The sequence below is a fragment of the Adiantum capillus-veneris genome, chromosome 5 (assembly GCF_014529385.1).
Source record: "Adiantum capillus-veneris isolate H3 chromosome 5, ASM1452938v2, whole genome shotgun sequence".
NCBI lineage: Eukaryota > Viridiplantae > Streptophyta > Polypodiopsida > Polypodiales > Pteridaceae > Adiantum > Adiantum capillus-veneris.
The window spans coordinates 130,880,204-130,898,928 of NC_140935.1; the positions used below are offsets into that span (position 1 = coordinate 130,880,204).

The 18,725-nt window shown below is 42.6% G+C and overlaps 1 pseudogene; it reads right to left on the reverse strand.

The window, feature by feature from the left end:
- Positions 1–15,690: 15,690 nt before the first annotated feature.
- LOC147458117 (uncharacterized) lies at positions 15,691–16,970 on the reverse strand (annotated as a pseudogene).
- Positions 16,971–18,725: the final 1,755 nt, after the last annotated feature.

Here is an 18,725-nt window from a genome sequence, read left to right on the forward strand (position 1 = left end):
TTTGCTCCAAATCCATGTCTTCAACTTCGTCTCTGATATCAAGTTAGTCCTCTTCAAGAATCTCCTTCGGGGGATTTCCCTAAAACAACTTCAATCACAATTTTTTAGAAACATCTTTCGCCTTTTTCATGACTGGAAATGGACTATGCTTTCTAAAAAACTATGGATGGAATGCAAATGAAGAACATGAAAAAATGCCAAACTTTTCAATGAGTGCTTGACCAAAATGTGATCTAAACTTGACCTTTCTACCTAAAACTCTTGACTTTGGTAAACCACAAAGAGAATAGCAATGCTTGATGGACAATCGTGTTAATGCTTGTAATGTGACTCTGTCTTGCCAAGGAATGAGAAAGAAAAATTGATTGACATGATTTACAATGGTGAAACATTGGGTGAATGCAAACTTGGTACCTTTCCTAGAGATATCTTCATGCTTCTGTGCTCGTCCGTGAGTGAATCATGTGTATTGTGTAATATGGCTTTCATATGAGAATGTAATACACAAAGACGATGATGAAAATAGAAGAGATCGTCACGAATGACTCAAAAAAAGGCATATGACTTTTCATTCTATTAAGTGATACTTCTTGAATGGGACCTGTGGACCTCAACTCAAGAGTCAAGATTTGTCTTGCGTGACTGAGCATATCTGCAACTGGGTTAGCTTTACTAGGAACATAATCAATCAAACCACCAAATTACTCACAAGACTGGAACCATCTAGCTTGACGGTCACTCCAAGGTGTACTTGGTACAGATTGTAGCCACTTGAAGGCTTGATGATCCTTATGAACAATTATTTCTCTATCATGGAAAAAATCCTTTTCATGCTTGAGAGAATGAATGAAAGAGCTATAGAGTTTCCTTATCATGCAACGACTGATTATTTTCTGAACTACCCGATTGTGTCGTGAGAGATGATATTGGGCTATGTGTTTTATCCCCTTTCAAAACATTAGCATGAGAGATTAATGTCAAGGAAGGACTACTCTGTTCACAACGAATAACCACAGGAGAGGCACCTCAGAGAGAGAGAGAGAGAGAGAGAGAGAGAGAGAGAGAGAGAGAGAGAGAGAGAGAGAGGGAGAGAGAGTTTTCTTTCCAGTTGACTTTTGGATCAAACTCATGAAACCACTTTATACCAAAAATCATATTGCATCCAGATAGCGAAAAACAAGAAACTTAAGACAAAAACCTATGTCTTCAACTGAGACTATCACTTTAGGACATTCATGCGTAAGTGAGGAGTGCATGCCATGAGAAAATCCACATACCACTATGGGATCCACTAGAAGAGATTCTAATCGTGTGCTCTTCACAAGAGAATCACAAATCACATCATGCATACTATAAGGAACAAAAAAGATCACAATGCGCAGACCATTTACATGACCATAACAATTCATGCGAGACTCAATTAGATGATCATGAAAAACTTGGGGTGCAGTACTTGGCTCCTTTATGACACTAACAAAAGATGTGGATTTTGTGGTTCTTTGTGAGGACAATCTCTTTTCATGTGACCTTTAGTGTAGCACTTAAAACATCTTCGTTCCTTTCCATACTCGGTTATTTCTTCAAGACTTAACCAACCTCCTACTATTCCTTGAGTAGATTTTTCATCAGGTGTCAGCTTCGGGATTTCTTGAGTTTTAGCCTTTTCTTTATTATCATTGTTAGGTGAAGAGTTCTGTGCTCTAGGTGTTGTGGAAGATTGCGAAGAAGAGGTATTGTGGTTCTTACCATTGTTCCTATTGTTTTGTTTATTCTGTTGGTTTTGCGGGGTGCTAGACTTGTTCTCCTTAGGCTTAACTAGCTGTGCTTCATTTTTTGCTCATGAGCAATCTTGATGGCGTCATTGTAGTCAGTGGGTCATAAGACTTTCATGAAGTATTTGATATACTTGTCTAAACCAAAGAGGAAAGCCTCCTTGCGATCCTCATCCGACTTATGCAATTGAACACCTACTTGCAAAATACAATTAGAAAAAGACATACTTCTACTGTTCTTCTTATTAGTTACAAAGTAAGCTTTAAATTGATGCAGCTAAGAATAAATCCCAGAAGCATCCATCTTACCATCATACTTACTGAAAGTCAACTTCTCAATGACTGGGTGGTTGGAGTCGTTGTCTCTACCTGGGTTACCTGATGACTTGCGGGCCTCTTTGGAAGTATTGTCTTTGGAGGAGAGCAACTGATGGACCAACTCTTGCATGGATTGGTGTTTATGGGCCTCATGTTCTTGCTCCATATCCTCTTTCTTCAATGGCTATATGTAAATATTCACATTCTCTTTTTAAAGCCATTCTTTTCCTTTTGATTGCGTCTTGTTGAGCCTCCTACTGTAACATCATTCCATCATAGGATTTATCAAAGTCTCCATAGAGGTTGGTGTAATCCGTGGTGTAGATGGGGACAAAGGAGTTTTTGGAAACGATCCTCCTAATGTAGGGACTTCTTCTTTTCCAATCCCACTCTGATCACCTTCATGCAAAGTATTCATCCCGCTTCTGGTGATGACGATGCACTGAGTAGTATGGTACTTGGGGATACTTCGGTTTTTATGTTCTTGGGTACTTTGGGTACTTGGGGTTCTTGGTACTTGGTATAAATTTCAATCTACGTTTAAGAAGGCTTTTCTCTTACCCAAGCTCAGCAGCCTTGCCCTCACATCAAGGTTCTTTTTCCCACTTCATGTCGATTGGCCTGTTGCAATGTGCAAGGTCTGCTCTCAATGAGTGGAAAAGAGGAACGAGGGGACGTTGGACAAACCCTTCTTTTCTAGGTTACTTGACACTCTTCAAAAACATAGACTAGAGAGATCAACACGCCCATGTGGTCTTTGGTTACATGTAATTTCAAACAACCAATTTTTTTTAATGTGGTTCTTTATGGTTTAATTGCCCTTAAGATAGAGCGATGCAAATGGTGGAGCACGCCCAATGAGCGCTTGATGTGTGATGGACTAAGGGTGGGAGTGGCTAGAAAGTCCAAAGAGAGGTTCTTTAGGTTCTTTCCTTGAGTGATGATATCAAACATTACCAAAGAGCTTTGATACCAATGTAATGTGCAACAGAAGTGATTGATGAAGAATGCTTAGGATGAGCGCTCAATGCATGCTCAAGGTTCCTTTTTACTGAATGAGATAGTCCCTTTGACTTCACGAGAGATTATGAAAGACTAGAGAGAGAAGAGAGAATGATACTGTGAGAGAAGGTTCTATGATCGAAAGAGAGAGAGGAAGGAGACTAACACTTGATGGGGTCCCAAACCCCCCTCCAAGGGCCCCCCTCTCTATCGCTAGAGAAGTATTTGATTTAGATAGCACAAATGTTGATGCAATGGTCCTAAATGTTGAGATGCTGATGGGATCTTGATGTGGATGCTTGGATTTGCAAGGCTAAGGGCCAAAAATGCAAAACACTAGGGATGCTGAATGGGATCTGCAAGCTCAACGAGGCTATGGGCTATTTGCTACGGCCCACGTTGAGGATGGGTTGAAAATTGAAAAACACTCGTTGATTTGAGGATTGAATCTAGAAACATTGGGACTATGGCTGAAACCTCCACCTTCTAAAAGCGCTAGGACTAAAAATTGATGGAGATGCAAATCTGCAAATGTAGGCTAAATGCGTTGGTGGGCTGAATATGCTAATAGGAAAACGCCATGGATGCTAATGATGGTACTGCTAGAAAAAATGCTAGAGGGTTGGGTACTATGGGTTGGGTACCCAAGGGTTACTGACTTGCCTCAATGGGTGATCCCTAGGGTCACTTATATAGGGACTTATTGCTGGGTCAAACATAGCTTTTTAAAAATCAAGTTGTGGTCTACTTAAGAATCAAGATCTTGTTTGATTCCTCAAATTATACTAGAACCTAAGAAAGGAAATCATTTTCAATTGATACTAGGTCTACATAAGAATCAAGGTATTGTCCAATTCCTCTACTCTTGGATGTTTCTCAATGAACATATCTTTTTGTAGTGCATCCACAAAAGGCCTAAGAAGGCTCACATGAAATGCACCATTCATCTTCCCGACTTGTGGTAGCTTTAACATGTAACCTAGCTTGTTGAATTTATCCAAGAAAACAAAAGCACAAAGGCCACACAAGGCATTTGCCTTTCACATACAGAAACCACCCTAAGAAAATTTCAGCCTTTCTTCTTGTTTTAGCATGCTAAAAAAGATGTACAGCCGCTCTAAAAAAAATCTATCATTTTAAATCTAATGATTAATATTGTTTCTTTGATGTCAAAACTTGTCTCTTCTCATCATCTAGTTAATTCACCTCCAAATGTGGAGCAAAATGGAAATTTCTTATCCATAATCACAAGGATAGAATGTAGATTATTATGCAATCTCTTTGTGGAAAACTTGTTAAATGTAATTAATATAGAACTTTGAGCAATATATGGGAAACAAAAGAAATCAAAATTGTCGACCCTATTTACATTACAAAAATTTCAATCCAATCCAAAATTATAAACCATATTTACATTACAAAGATCTAAATGCTGAGAAGCATGGATTTATCACTGTAAAATTTCAATCCTTCTTTTGATGGTTTGTTTGGGTTTTAATTGTTTTATTTTCTAGCTAATATTATTCTCACACTTCCAAAATTTTTTGCTAAATAGGAAACATAACTGCAAACCTCTTATTTATGTCACCAATATAAGCTTTTCACATTATGTTATCAATAAAAGTAGTAAAGATTTGCCTGGCATATGGCCTAACTTGAATAGTGTCTCAAAATGTTAGACAAGTGTTTGTCTCTAGGCCTACAATCTATGAGATTTGCAAAAAGAAATCTACAGGATCCTTTTTGCTAAGTAAAGGCAGTGTGCCTCACCATGCTTTGCCTGTGTCCACCGGCCATGGCCGGCCCCACACATTTATCTCTTTATTCTTTATACATACAAAGAATGTATAAAGAATAAGGAGCTCTCACTCATTCACACACTGTGCTCAAACAATGAGATTTGGGAGATCCATCCCACATCCGTCTCTCTCTCTCTCTCTCTCTCTCTCTCTCTCTCTCTCTCTCTCTCTCCATTTGCGACGCACACACATATGCCTACGATCCATTCCTTCAAATTGGTATCAGAGCTACGATTTGGTGATCGCAAAGAGCACGACGATTTTGAGAGCTTCGAGGTGCTAGCTCGCTTGCTCTCGGCGGTGGAGAGATCAAGAAATCTTGGAAGCTTTGTGGAAATGCAATGGGAGCTTGTCAGCAGTTGGGAGTGATGTATGCTCTTGTGGAAGCTCAAAAGACAATGTGAAAGATTGTGTGTAAGTGAAGGCGCTGCTCTAAAAACTATATGCGTAACAACACTGTTTTCAAATTTGTTTTTCCCCTTGTAGAAGACATATATGAATATTCCGTCACCTATGCGCCTATCTGTTTCGACGTGGTCTACAAATTTGCAGAAGAAAGTTTTTGCAAATTCCTCACCGTGTTTCTGATATTCAGCACAGACTGGCTGTATACAAAAATTGGAGTCTTACCATAGCCCGAGCGAGATTTCTCGAGCAAACTAAAACCCGAGCAAGAAAGGCCGGTCAACTTGTAAGTGAAGCGACCAACTGCAAAAAGTGAGTGCACAAAAGAAGACTACAAGTCTTGAACTCTACTCGTTAGCATGGAACGTAGACGCTCTACCACTTGGTTATAGGCACTTCATTGAAAAATGTGTTCATTGTTTAAGTAATGACCCAGTGTGACTACATTTGATTGACCGCATTCAAAAAAGTGGTGTGGCCGCATGTCCTAGTGTGACATGGGCCTAAGTGTGTGTATGTGTGTGTGTGTGTGTGTGTGTGTGTGTGTGTGTTTAGTAGATTTTTGTGGTGTGCGAATACGCATAAAGAATTGGTCTACATGTGTTAAGGGAGACCAGGGTCAATGGGTTGGTGAGGCATGGATTGTGAATGAGAGATCACAAGCAGGTGGGGTCCACGGTGGGGTATGCAAGATGGGCCCCTCACTAGGAAAATGGGAGACAATGGTAGTGGGCCTAGATTATTGGCATCACATGTAGCCCATGCGGTTATAGGACCAAGTGTAATGGCATGGATGGACCGCCATAAAGGAAGGTCTGCAACATGGGGTTGCAATATAAAGCGAGGGGATTACAACCATCTTTAGGCCAAATGCCTAAGGTCCTAGGGATACAATAGACACTACTACAAATTTGAAATACCGGGATGGGTTCAAATAGACTCATGAAAGCATGGAGTAAATATGTATATAAAGCGAGGGGATTACAACCATCTTTGAGGCTAAATGCCTAAGTTCCTAGGGATACAATAGACACTACTACAATTTTGAAATACCGGGATGGGTTCAAATAGACTCATGAAAGCATGGAGTAAATATGTACAAAATTCAAATAAAATTGTCATCAATGATGACAACCATGGCAAGAATGCATAGTCTGATTGCAAACCTCAAGTGGACATCTTTTGATTGCCAAATGGATTTGCGAGGCTCATTCTAGCAAAGCAAAGTTTTTGTGTATAAGTTATTTTCTAGTAGCAAGTGCTAGAATCGAGAGGTGGCAACAAATATGAGCGAGTTGGGTGGTGATATTGGCAGGTAGCATGACGCGAGGGTGTGTGTAGTTGGGTGACTAAGAGTGTGTGTGACATGCTTCATTGAAGGGCTCAAGGAAGGCCTTGCAATGGTGGGGTGAGAGTTGGGTGCACAACTGGCTTTGGGTGAGAGTTCCGACGCTTTGGAATGGTGGGATAATTGGGGTTGGATCCCTGCAATGCAAACTAGAGGGGAGAGGAATTGCATGTGGAAAGAGGGCTGCCTACTACCTCTTGTGCTCGCCAAGCAGCACAACATAGGCCGTAGGACAAGGAGGGAAACAGGAGAGCGATGGGGAAGTTGTACAAAACGCATGACAGTGGCATCGTTAATGTGGGTCTCTAAAATCTGTGGGTGCTCTAGCGTGCTTATGGGTTGTATTTTATGGCATCACCTCCTACACCAAGGACCACATGCCGGTGTGTGGTCCACTATTGTTGGAATTAGGGTTGCAGAGAAACACACACAGCTTGGAGAAGACAAAGGAAGCTCAAGGCACACAATAGAGAGTGTGTTACTTAGTGTGCAATGAAAAGATAGATAGCCCTAGAGTGATGGGCGTATATACAATGCACGGGGGAAAAAACCTCCTAAAGAGGGAAAAAATGCCCCGGCGGTCCTAGTGTGTTCACACACATCACTACCACATGTATATGGTAACAAATCCCGCCTGGAGTGATGCGGTGAACGAGAGCTGGCACATGAGTAAAGGGAAGTGCCATGCCCTGAGGACAGGATCGGTCCACAAAGGGGAGTAAGCCCAAAGCTTTGCGGAAAGCTTCAAGCTTCTCACGAGACAATGCCTTTGTGAAAAGATCTTCAAGGTTGTCCTATGTTGGCACATAAGCCAAGCTGATATCTCCTGCTGAGAGCCTCTCCCTGACATAGTGGTAATGCACCTCAATGTGCTTTGTGCGAGCATGAAAAACTAGGTTCCTCGCAACTACCAATGCGCTCTGACTGTCAGTGTAGATAGTGTTGGCAGTGTCCTGTCCAACACCCAAATAAGCCATAAGGCGTCTGAGCCACACACACTCAACCGTAGCTGTGAAGACTGCCCTGTACTCAGCCTCACAACTCAAAGTGGCCACAGTAGGTTGCCTCTTGCTCAAGCATGATATACATGAACTGCCAAGCTTGAAACAAAAACCAATTGTGGACACTCGCATGTCAAAACAACCATCCCAATCCGAGTCCGAAAAAGCATGTAAGTCTGGCGGCAATGATCCCCCCTTGGGATAAAACAAGCCAAGATGTAAAGTGCCAGTAAGGTAGCGGAAAATCCTCTTGACAACCTGCCAATGCTTAGACCCTGGGCTATGCATAAACTTGCTGACCTGTGAGACTGCAAACTGAATATCCGGCCTCGTGTTGCATACATAAATGAGGCAGCCAAAAGCAGTTTGGTAAAGAGTGACATCAGTAGGATCGCCAGCATCATGTAGACTCAACTTCAAACCTGTTTCCATGGGAGTGGCAATAGGTTTGCAATCCTCAAGTCCAAACTTACATAGCAATGTCTCTATGTAACTTTTCTGACACAAGGCAATACCACCATCACACTGCTTAAACTGTATACCCAAATAATGATGCAACAGCCCCAAATCTTTCATCTTGAAAGTAGCATTCATATCAGCCTTAAATTCAACAATATGTCTCTCATTTGGTCCAGTGATCAGCAAATCATCAACATAAAGAACCACAATGAGAAGTACATCACCCTCACGCTTTACATACAATGTGCTTTCTGTTGGACTGTTACGAAAGCCTGGTTTGACCAAATGAGTGTAAGCTTTCTCATACCAAGCACAAGGAGATTGATTCAACCCATACAAAGCCTTGTTACATTTGCACACTTTGTCCTCCCTTCCTTTTATGACAAAACCGCGAGGCTGCGTTACATAAACTTCCTCAAATATGTCACCATTCAAGAAAGCAGTAACAATGTCTGATTGATTTATATCCCAACCAAAATGAGCTGCCAAAGCACATAGAAAACGTACAGTAGTCATACAACAAGTGGGAGCAAAAGTCTCTTCGTAATCTATGCCTTTTTGCTGTGCATAACCTTTTGCAACAAGTCGAGCCTTATGGCGATCGATCTCACCATTCAGCTTGCGTTTCAACTTGTAAACCCACTTCGTACCAATGGCCTTTTTGCCGGGAGGATAATCACATAAAGTCCATGTGTCATTTTATATAAGTGCATCATATTCTGATTGCATGGTAGCCATCCAATTTTCTGAATTCTGTGCTTCATCAAAAGACAGAGGCTCCTCAACATCATGTAAACTAGACACAGCCAAAGCATAACAATCTGATGCATAAGATGCATGGCGAGAGCCTGAACGAGTACGACTAGACAAAGGTGCATCCAATTTACTGTCACGCAAAGTGTGCACCAGCCATTTTGGCATACCTCTAGCCTGCTCATTTTCAGCCCTTTCCTCATCAAGTACATCATGTACATCTACATTAGTAATAGGCTGATCTAAAACATTTTCAAAAACCCCCATAGGTTGTACATTTGCCTCATTGGAACTTACATTCGTATTTCCACCACTGAAAAGAGGCAACAAAGTGTCATAAATGTCCTGTGAGTTTACATTACTGTCTCTAGTACATGACATCAAGGGCTGAACAGAATCTTCCACAAACACTACATCCCGAGAAACCAGAATACGTTTTGTTTGCGGATGATACAACCTGTAACCTTTGCTTTCAGCACTATATTCAACAAAAATACATTTGACAGCCTTATCATCCAGTTTTCTGCGCTGCACTTGTGGCACCAAAGCATATGCCAAACAGCGAAAAACACGCATGTGCTCAATAGAAGGCTTTCTATCATGCCATGCTTCATATGGAGTTATAGACTGCAAAGCTTTCGTAGGACACCTGTTAAATCCATAAGTGGCACACATAATGGACTCAAGCCAAAAAGAATGCGGCAAAGCTTGACTTTTGACCATACATCGTGCCATTTCCGTCAGTGACCTGTTTTTCCTCTCAGCAACACCATTTTGCTGAGGTGTATAAGGCACTGTACATTGGTGTTTTATCCCACGACTAGCCAGAAATGCATTAAATTCATGAGACATATACTCCCCCCCTCGATCAGAACGGAGGGTGTGGATAGTACATTTCGAGACATTTTCAGCCATAGCCAGAAATTGTTTGAAGCACATAAAAACTTCGGACTTCGCTTTAAGCGGAAATACCCATGCATGCCTGGAGTAATCATCTATGAAAGTCACGAAGTACAGGTAATTGCCCAAGGAAGGAGTTTGCATGGGCCCACAAACATCACTATGCACAAGCTGCAACCTGCATTTGGCCCGAACTGAACCATCCTTTAGAAATTTAGAACGTTGCATCTTACCCACAATACAGCCTTCACAAACATGTTTGACAGGTGCTTCAAGAGGCGGCAAAGAAGCAACCATATCAGATTTTTGCAAACGCAGCAAACTGGCAAAATTCAGATGAACCAAACGTGCATGCCAAAGTTTTGCATCTGAAATAGCCCTTGAATCTGCAACAACATTTGCAAAATTTTTTCCACACTTGTCATACAAAGTGAGCTTATACAGCCCACGGCACAAAAGGCCAGATGCAACAATTTCATCACCAAAACTGAGATCATGAATTGTACATCTGTCATCCACAAACTTGACTACAAGTCCAAGTCTAGCAAGTGCGGATACAGACAAGAGATTCTTCTTGATCCCAGGTACATAAAGTGCATCAACAAGTGTGAAGGAACTGCCATTAGCAGTAGTGAGCACAATCTTTCCATTTCCCTGAACAGGATAAGAGGCGTTGTTGGCACAAGTGATTGAATTCCGATGAGGGACAGACTCGAGAGAGGTAAACAATTCACGATGTGAGGTAATGTGCTTTGTAGCACCACTGTCGAAATACCACACATGTGAATCTGCAGCAACTGACAAGCATGCATCATGGACAACAGGATTGTAAGTGCACTCTGCGCTAAAAGCCCAGTCTGCAGCAACATCAGCATTAGAGTCTCCTTTCACAGAAGACTCAACAATGGATGCATTTGTAGTGGAACCAGCATTTGTAGTGGAACCACCCTCTTTCTTCTTAGCCTCTTTGGACTTCAACTTAGGACACGACTTGATCAAGTGATCATTGGCTTTACAATAATGGCAACGCATCTTTTTTTGCCCTTATCACCAGAATTGCCAGACGAAGTGCCGCCAGCAGAAGCATTAGGAACAAAATTTTTGCCACTTGTAGCAGAACCATAAGAAGTGGCTGCATTACTGTTACCACCCTTTCTTTGAGAAGCAATAAAAGCCTGTTCAACTTCACGCTGCCTAGTCCTGTTTTTTCTAGAAAGTGACTCTTGCAATAGCAATGTGCATAATGCATCAAACTTGACAACTTCAGGATTTCCTTGGGTCATAAGTCTCCAAGTACTAGCAAAAGTCTGGTAGGAATCTGGTAAGGCATCAAGAACAGTCTGCACAAGGGAACTGTCTGAAATGACTTCACCTACAGAAATAAGATGCTCATTGATATCCTTGACACTAGCAAGGAAAGTGTCCAATAGAGAGTGTGTTACTTAGTGTGCAATGAAAATATAGATAGCCCTAGAGTGATGGGCGTATATACAATGCACGGGGGAAAAAACCTCCTAAAGAGGGAGAAAATGCCCCGGCGGTCCTAGTGTGTTCACACAGATCACTACCACATGTATATGGTAACAACTATCAACAATGCTGGGAATTTTTTTTCCAAAACTTGACAAAATTTCTCACGGGTCTAATGTTTTTTAATCGTTTGGTTTTGAACTTGCCTTTAAGAAAATCGGGAAATTTATAGCAAGGACCGGCGGTCCAATAGCAGTCGTGCGGTCCAATGGAGTGATCAAAAAATACCATTTTCCCAAACATACAAAATTCCTTTTCTTGAAGTTGCCAAGAGGAAATTTCAAAGCATTATGTTAATTTTTTTAATTTTTTACACTATTTTTCTCTATTTTGGGATGTAATTTCTCCTCCGTGCTTGCCCTCACCTGGCATTTTTGAAATTGAAAACGACACAGTATGTCGCCACGATTTTAAACAAATCCTTAAAACTGTGAATCTGTTGATGATGCCTTTATCACTCCAAAGGAGCAAGGTCAATGCAAGGTAAGCAAGACAAATAGGTGTCGTATAGTTTCTCTCTCTCTCTCTCTCTCTCTCTCTCTCTCTCTCTCTCTCTCTCTCGTTGTGCAACTGCAGGGTGTGCATGTTAATTGTTCTTTCCGTAGGCAATCACTATTGCCCATCTTGATGCGTCGCTATACATCTAACTACGTTGGAGATGCTTACTCACTCGCTTGCTTGCATGTGTGTTCATCACTACAATTGATGCAATTAACGCATCTCTCTCTCTCTCTCTCTCTCTCTCTCTCTCTCTCTCTCTCTCTCTCCCCCCCCCCCCCCCCCCCCCCTCCCCCCCCCTCCCTCCCCAATAGTAAGGATTTTGTGCCACAAAGCCTTGCAAGATTGTGCGACAGGAAAGACATGGAGCCTGTACGACAACAAGAGTAGGAGAAGTGAGAGGAAGCAAGGGATGAGGGGGAATGGAAGAAGGCAGGAAAAGGGAAGGAGAATATTCCTTTGCATTGAATTTGTTTAAGAGTATGCCAGTATGTGCCAACGTAAAAAGAAAAAAGAAATTACAAAACAAATCAAAAGAGCTCAAAAAATAGTAGCATTGTTGAGTGGATGACCTTTAACCCTTTCTCTAAGTTGCAAATGACGCTTGTTTGCATGCTAACCCACGTCTCTCTCTCTCTTTCTCTCTCTCTCTCTCTCTCTCTCTCTCTCTCTCTCTCTCTCTCGGAGACTACATAGTAGGTTCTCTCTCTGTGTGTGTGTTTTCCCGTGATCATGAAGTTGTAAATTATGGCATAGCTACACGCAATGTAAGTTAAGGTGGTTGAGTATAGCTTGAATAGTTTGCAAGAGGTTTTACGGCACTGTGTGTGTGTGTGTGTGTGTGTGTGTGTTATGAGGAGGAAGACCTAGGGCTTGGGGGAAGTGTAGCCTCTATAAAAGCTGAGGAGGATGGAGAAAAGAAGGGGCAAGAGTTGCATGCGTAGTTTGAGGAGGATGGGCATGCACAAGAAGTTTTGGACAAATTCTCACAATAATTCCCACATTGTGACTTACCTCAACATCATGAGCTTCTGTGAGGGAGGCACAACATACCTAGCTACGGGGGACCGGTGGTCCTTGCCCCCAATCGTACCTAGCTAGGTACGTGGTGCCTCTCGAACAGAAGCTCATGATGTTATTCATTGTATGAAAAACACATGAAAAGACTCCATTTTCCTACATGAGAAAATTTCTATATCTTCTTGTGATGCAACCTGCATACAAAGGACGAGGGGGAATTACATACGCAGACTACATGATACGAGTTGAGGGAATATGACATCTTTGAAGTATTAGTAGTATTTTATAAAAGAGAACCAGTATGTTCGTTCCTCGGCTGAGTTTAAGCTAGTCAAACAGGGAGAATCCCGGATTCTCCCATGAGGTAATATGGAAAAGGAAGGGAGGGAGGATGGACTTGACACGTGTATGGGGACAATTGACACGTCATTGGATACTTTCAAATATTTTTATCCGGTTTTTTTTTGGGGGAGGGGTTGGTTTATTAAAATCTGTCACCGTCTCTTTGTCTCTCTCTGGCGCTCGCGCGCGCAGGGTTCTGTGCTGTCTGCTTTGGATGAAGTTGAGGCAGCTTGGTCCAAGAAGAGCATGGAAAGACCCAACACCTACGCACTTCTGTCATGGGACATCTTGAGCAAAAGACTTGGCAAGCAAGAGCCAACAAGAAGGCACGAGATAGAGATAATGGGGAGCTTGGGGAGCGAGACTGATGTGAGTTTCTTTGGTGCGGTTTGCGATGCAGGAAAGTAGAGGAAGGGGCGGGGGAAAGAAGGGGCATGGTGACGTGGAGAAGCATGTTCATTGGGAGTGCTAGACAACGGACGGAGAAAGCCGAGCGTGGGCAGCGATTGGGGGGTGAGCACGGGAGAAGGAGACCGAGGCGAGGCAGCCACCTTCCAAGAGCAGCAAGTAGAATTTGTGTGCACGGGACCCCTGACGGCTTCTCCATAGATGCCCTAGCTAGCTGCCCGGAGGACCGTGCGCTAGCACGCGGTCCTTGCTGCAATTATTTCCATCGAAAAAATGTCTCTCAGCTTAATATTGATCTAGTGCATACTGGTTCCTAAGCTCCTCCAACAACACTTAATGTATATGTCTGCTCTCTCTCTCTCTCCTACCTTCTCTTCTCTTCTTCTTCTCCCTCTGTGCGCCCTACCCATCGACACCCCCAACGCCCCCTCTCCGTCTGTGCACCCTCCGCGCGTCCTCCTTCGCACACCTGTCTGTCCCCTCAGCTCCCCTCTATGAGAATGATACACGAATTTCACTTTGCGTTTGGTATGGCAGCGCTACGCATCTCTGCTCAAAAGTCCCAACAAAATCTCTACCTCCAGCAACTACAAGCCCCACCCCACCTCCAAGCCTTCCTTGCAGGCATACCCAAAATGCTCCGAACGATGACTCAGTATACTTAATGAAGCACTAGTTGGTTGTTTGGAAAGCAGAAGTGGAGGAAATGTGCGAGGCGTCTTTGCTTGGTCACTTATTATAGATGGATTTGAGTTCTTCTTGAGGTTGAAGGTGCGGTTTGGGCTCTTGTACGTGGATGAACATGGCGCGCTTCCTGTGACTCTCATCATTTTGGCATCAGCAACTTCTTACTAGCAATACCACAACATCTTTTGATTCGAGGCTTGTGAGTGATAACAATGGAGAGAGTACAAGCCCATTATATGACAGCTAAACAATTTGATGCAACACAAAATGTGGTGTGGAACACTTTGGGCATAAGTCAGAGTGGAGAGAGTGCTAAACAATTCGACACAACACAAAATTTGGTGTGGACCACTTCGGGTGTACGTCAGAGTGGAGAGAGTGCGATGGCCTTTTGAGCTCGATATGATACATAGTTCATCCTCTCGTGTATTGCCTTCACCTTCCAGCTCACACACACATACAAAGAGAAATGTGTACTAACTCACCTTGACTTACAACTCACCTTGACTTACGTTACCCATCTTTCTTTCAAGGAAATTTTGTGAAAACCACACATGTCCAAAGAGCAATTTTTTCTCTTGCCTCTTTGAATTTGACTAGGCAGAGAGAGAGAGAGAGAGAGAGAGAGAGAGAGAGAGAGAGAGAGAGAGGGTATGTTGATTATCATACATTAATATGAAAATTATTATGCTCAATGCACAAGTATGTCGGAAAATTTGTGAAATGTGAAGAAGAGGTGTCCAAAGGAGCGGTTTCATTGACAAAATGCAGTATGTTGAGTGTCATGTGGTTTCAAATTTACATTCTATGTTCTTAAAGATAAATTGGACTCCTTATACGAATACAACAGCTAGTGATAACAGAGTAATGGATGCATCTAAATGTGTGCCCTTAAAGGATTGAAACAAGAGTTCATCGTGGGCATGGTCAGTATGGTTTCTAAACCATCAAAATTTGTATCACAATATCATTAGGAAGAGCATATCAGGGTGGTCACTGCAAGCACAAAGGAGTAAAGGAATTGGACGGGTAGATGTGGTGAAGTTAAATCTCCACAAGCAAATGCAACACTCTTCGTTTGGTATGGCCGTTATCTGCATCCTCCATCTTGGCCTCCTCATCCACCTCAACATCAACTCCTCCACCCTCCTCTCATAGCTTAGCTACCCCTTATCCGCTGGAGTCCTTAATTACTGAGGCCTTCTCGTTTGTGAAGAAGACAGAGTTCTACTCGCCTTTCCCTGCACCGAGCACCGCCCTCGGTTCCATCCATAATATGGTTTCCTCGCTCCGTCTTTTTTACAACCTCGTCTCGACATCAACTCTCTTGTGGTGTGATCAGCCCCTTCTAGCCCACTGCACCCAGATGCTCCAATCTCAAGCTCAAATTAATTCTCTCATTCTTTTTGTGTACTTGGCAGATTTGGTGAGTTCTCCACCCTTTTGCCCTACTTCTCTCTTTTAGCTTCTCTGAGCGGGACCCTAGCATTGATTGTAGTAACGCCTTTGGCTGCAACATCTTCTTCTGTAGGGATAGCGGCACCATTTTTGGTTGCTTTGAGGTCTACACCAATGTCTTTAGGGTCGTGGGCGCCATCAATTTTGATGGTTGTGGGCTTTGCGATGTCAGCTTTGGTTTCTATGATGGCTACATCAGTAGAAACTGCGGTAGCAAGGGTAGCCTTCTTGATTGTAGGAGCTTTTAATCCCAGAGGGGTGGCGACAGCTCCGGCTACAACAGGATCATATGCAGGTGGTACAATAACCATTGCAATGGAAGCAAGCCTGACAATTATCTTGGCCGCAGGGGTGCCGTCAGTCACAACAACTACATTGATGGCAGCACTCTTCAGCTGCATTGCAGGGGATGCATAAAATGGTCGCGGCAAGAAGAGTTGTAGCAGCTTCTGCATTTGCAGCTGGGGGGTGAGTGGCGCCATCTAATTCTTGTACAGGATTTGAAATAGTATCTTCTTCAGGGTTTGTGGCACGTGCAGTTCCTGGAGGTATGGTAATCAGTGAGATTTGCAACATCGCTTTTGTTAGCAGATGTTGCAATTACAGAAGCACGATTAGGCTTGGATGTAGTACCGAGAGTAGGCCATTCACAAGCTTGGTCTGCAACTTGCTGTTTTATGCCAAGGAACGCTTTGGTGGTGCCAACAACCACGTCTCATAGTGGGTTGGCAGTGCAAGGGGTCGAGCATGGTGGATAGCTTGGACCGAGGCGGTGACAGCTCTTCCAGCTTGCCTACTCTGCTGTAGCCTTTCTAACTCTCAGTAGCACTTCTGAGGAAATAATTGTGAGGTACTTTGACAAAGTGCTTAAGAATTGGATGATCAGATTAATATATGGAATGATACAGGTCGTCCACAATGAGTTGGAGCTTTTGTGCTTTGTGTTCAGCACGCCTGCGAATGAGTTCAGGCGTGCTGAGTTTTGTCGGAATGTGCAGTCGAAGAGGGTGGCTAGGAATCATAAGGAGCTGATTAGGTATATGTTCGCTAACAAGGTGGGGCTAGATTTTTTGATGAGATGTTTAGATGAAGAGGATATGTTCTATGAGGCTTGCGGTAGAGCACATGGTGGGGTTCGGGGAGGATGTGACCTCGGAGGTGGGGGTGGAGGGTGGCTGACCTTGCTGGAGGAGGTGTTGATAAAGTTGGCGGACAAGGTGGGGACCCGCAGGTAGGCTGAGTGGGTGCCACAAGCATCAGGTACTAGCATGCTTGAGCCCCAAAGGATTGCGCCCCCTTTTGGATCTTATCAACCCCACCTCAAGGCACTCTCTCGCTCTTGTTAGAGCCCTTATTATGTTCTATGAGCAGCTCAACAACAGCCCCCTACGGCCTGTTTTTTGTTCTAGAGGGCAGGTCCAAGTTGGTGCTCATGGTTTTTTGAATTTCTTGTAGCAGATGCCCCTACTATGACTAAATTTGAAGGTTTTCACACTAAATTACACAGTATTTCTCCAAAATTTGTAGGTTTTCTTACCCTCAAAAATTTAGAGGTAAATCTTAAAATTTTAGGTGGTATCACACTTAACCTAGGTTTTTTTGAGCATTAACTATAAATGAATCATCTTATGTCCTATGCAAACCGAAGCTCTCTCACAAATCTTGCTCACTCTCAAGGTACTCTTTTCCTTTTACACGGACCAAATTCATAGTTGACACATTTGATTGGGTCAAAGTAATTCCAATCAAAATTGATTGGGTCAAAGTTGACACAATTCATAGTTGACACATTTGATTGGGTCAAAGTAATTCCAATCAAAATTGTGTTGATGGATTAGACATAATTTTATTTATTTTTTAAATAACATATTTTAGCGTCTTCAAAATTAAGAATCTCACATTTTAAAAATTGGTTTATATTTTTATATATTTTAGTGTCTTCAAAATTTAGGATCATTAAAGCATTGTAGTGTTTCAGACAATTTAGAACCCCAACAACCCATCTTGAGCGAGCCTGTAGTCAAGAATGATTAGGAACATAACCATTTATGGACCAGAGCATGGCCACAAGCTTATTTATATGAATCTGCTATGGCAGACATGGCAATGGCCATGCTTCCAAGTGTTAAGTGTAATGTCTATCTTAAAGGGGCAAAGACGAGCAATGCCCATGGTATGGAAGTCCTTGCTTGGAGATTATTAAAGAAATCATTTTTTGCCTTGGATGCTAGAAGTTTGGTCAGTCTCACCCATTCATCGATGGCAAAAATGTGTTTACAAAGTCGATGACAGAAACGGGTTTGCAAAGTCAATGTAAGATGACATGTTTTGGGATTCTACATAATCAAACAAGCAAATGTATGCGATTCATTAATGATGGCTTATATGATATTAAGCACGGGGTTGTCGCACCATGTTTTTGGGGTTGCAAAAAATACATCGCATCCAGGCTGAACCCCATGGGGGTTGTGGAGGGTTATGTTTGGTTTTGCATTTACTTTGATACACTATCCTCTATAGAGTAACTATTGAGGTCTTGATCTTGGTCTTTTTATTTTATGTACTCGCTCGGTTACTTGTTCGCTCGGAAGTACTCGCTCGAGGATTGGGATTCCTCCAAAAATTGCAGGTTTTTGGTTTTCGCATAGTGTGCAAGTTTGATGCACTTTTGGAAGCACGGAATATACTCCAAGTGGGTGCATAAATTCTGAGTTGTAGATGCAACTTCAGCTTGTGCAGAGCTTGTGGTTTGAGAGTTTTTTGGTAGATTTGGGCAAAGAGTCACGGAGACGTTTACACACCATCGAAGCGGTCTCTTGAGAGACACGGTTTTTGGAGCACATAGGTGGAGCTTCTTTCACAAGTTTTCATAGGATATTTTGGCAGTGATTTTGTGCTTGGATTCATGGTCTTTGCAGATGGTTTGCATATGTTGATGGCACATGGTTGATGCCCATTGTACATGCATTTTGAGGAGCACTTTCAAGTGCCGGTGAGCTCTGTTGAGAGCATTGTTTTCACATCG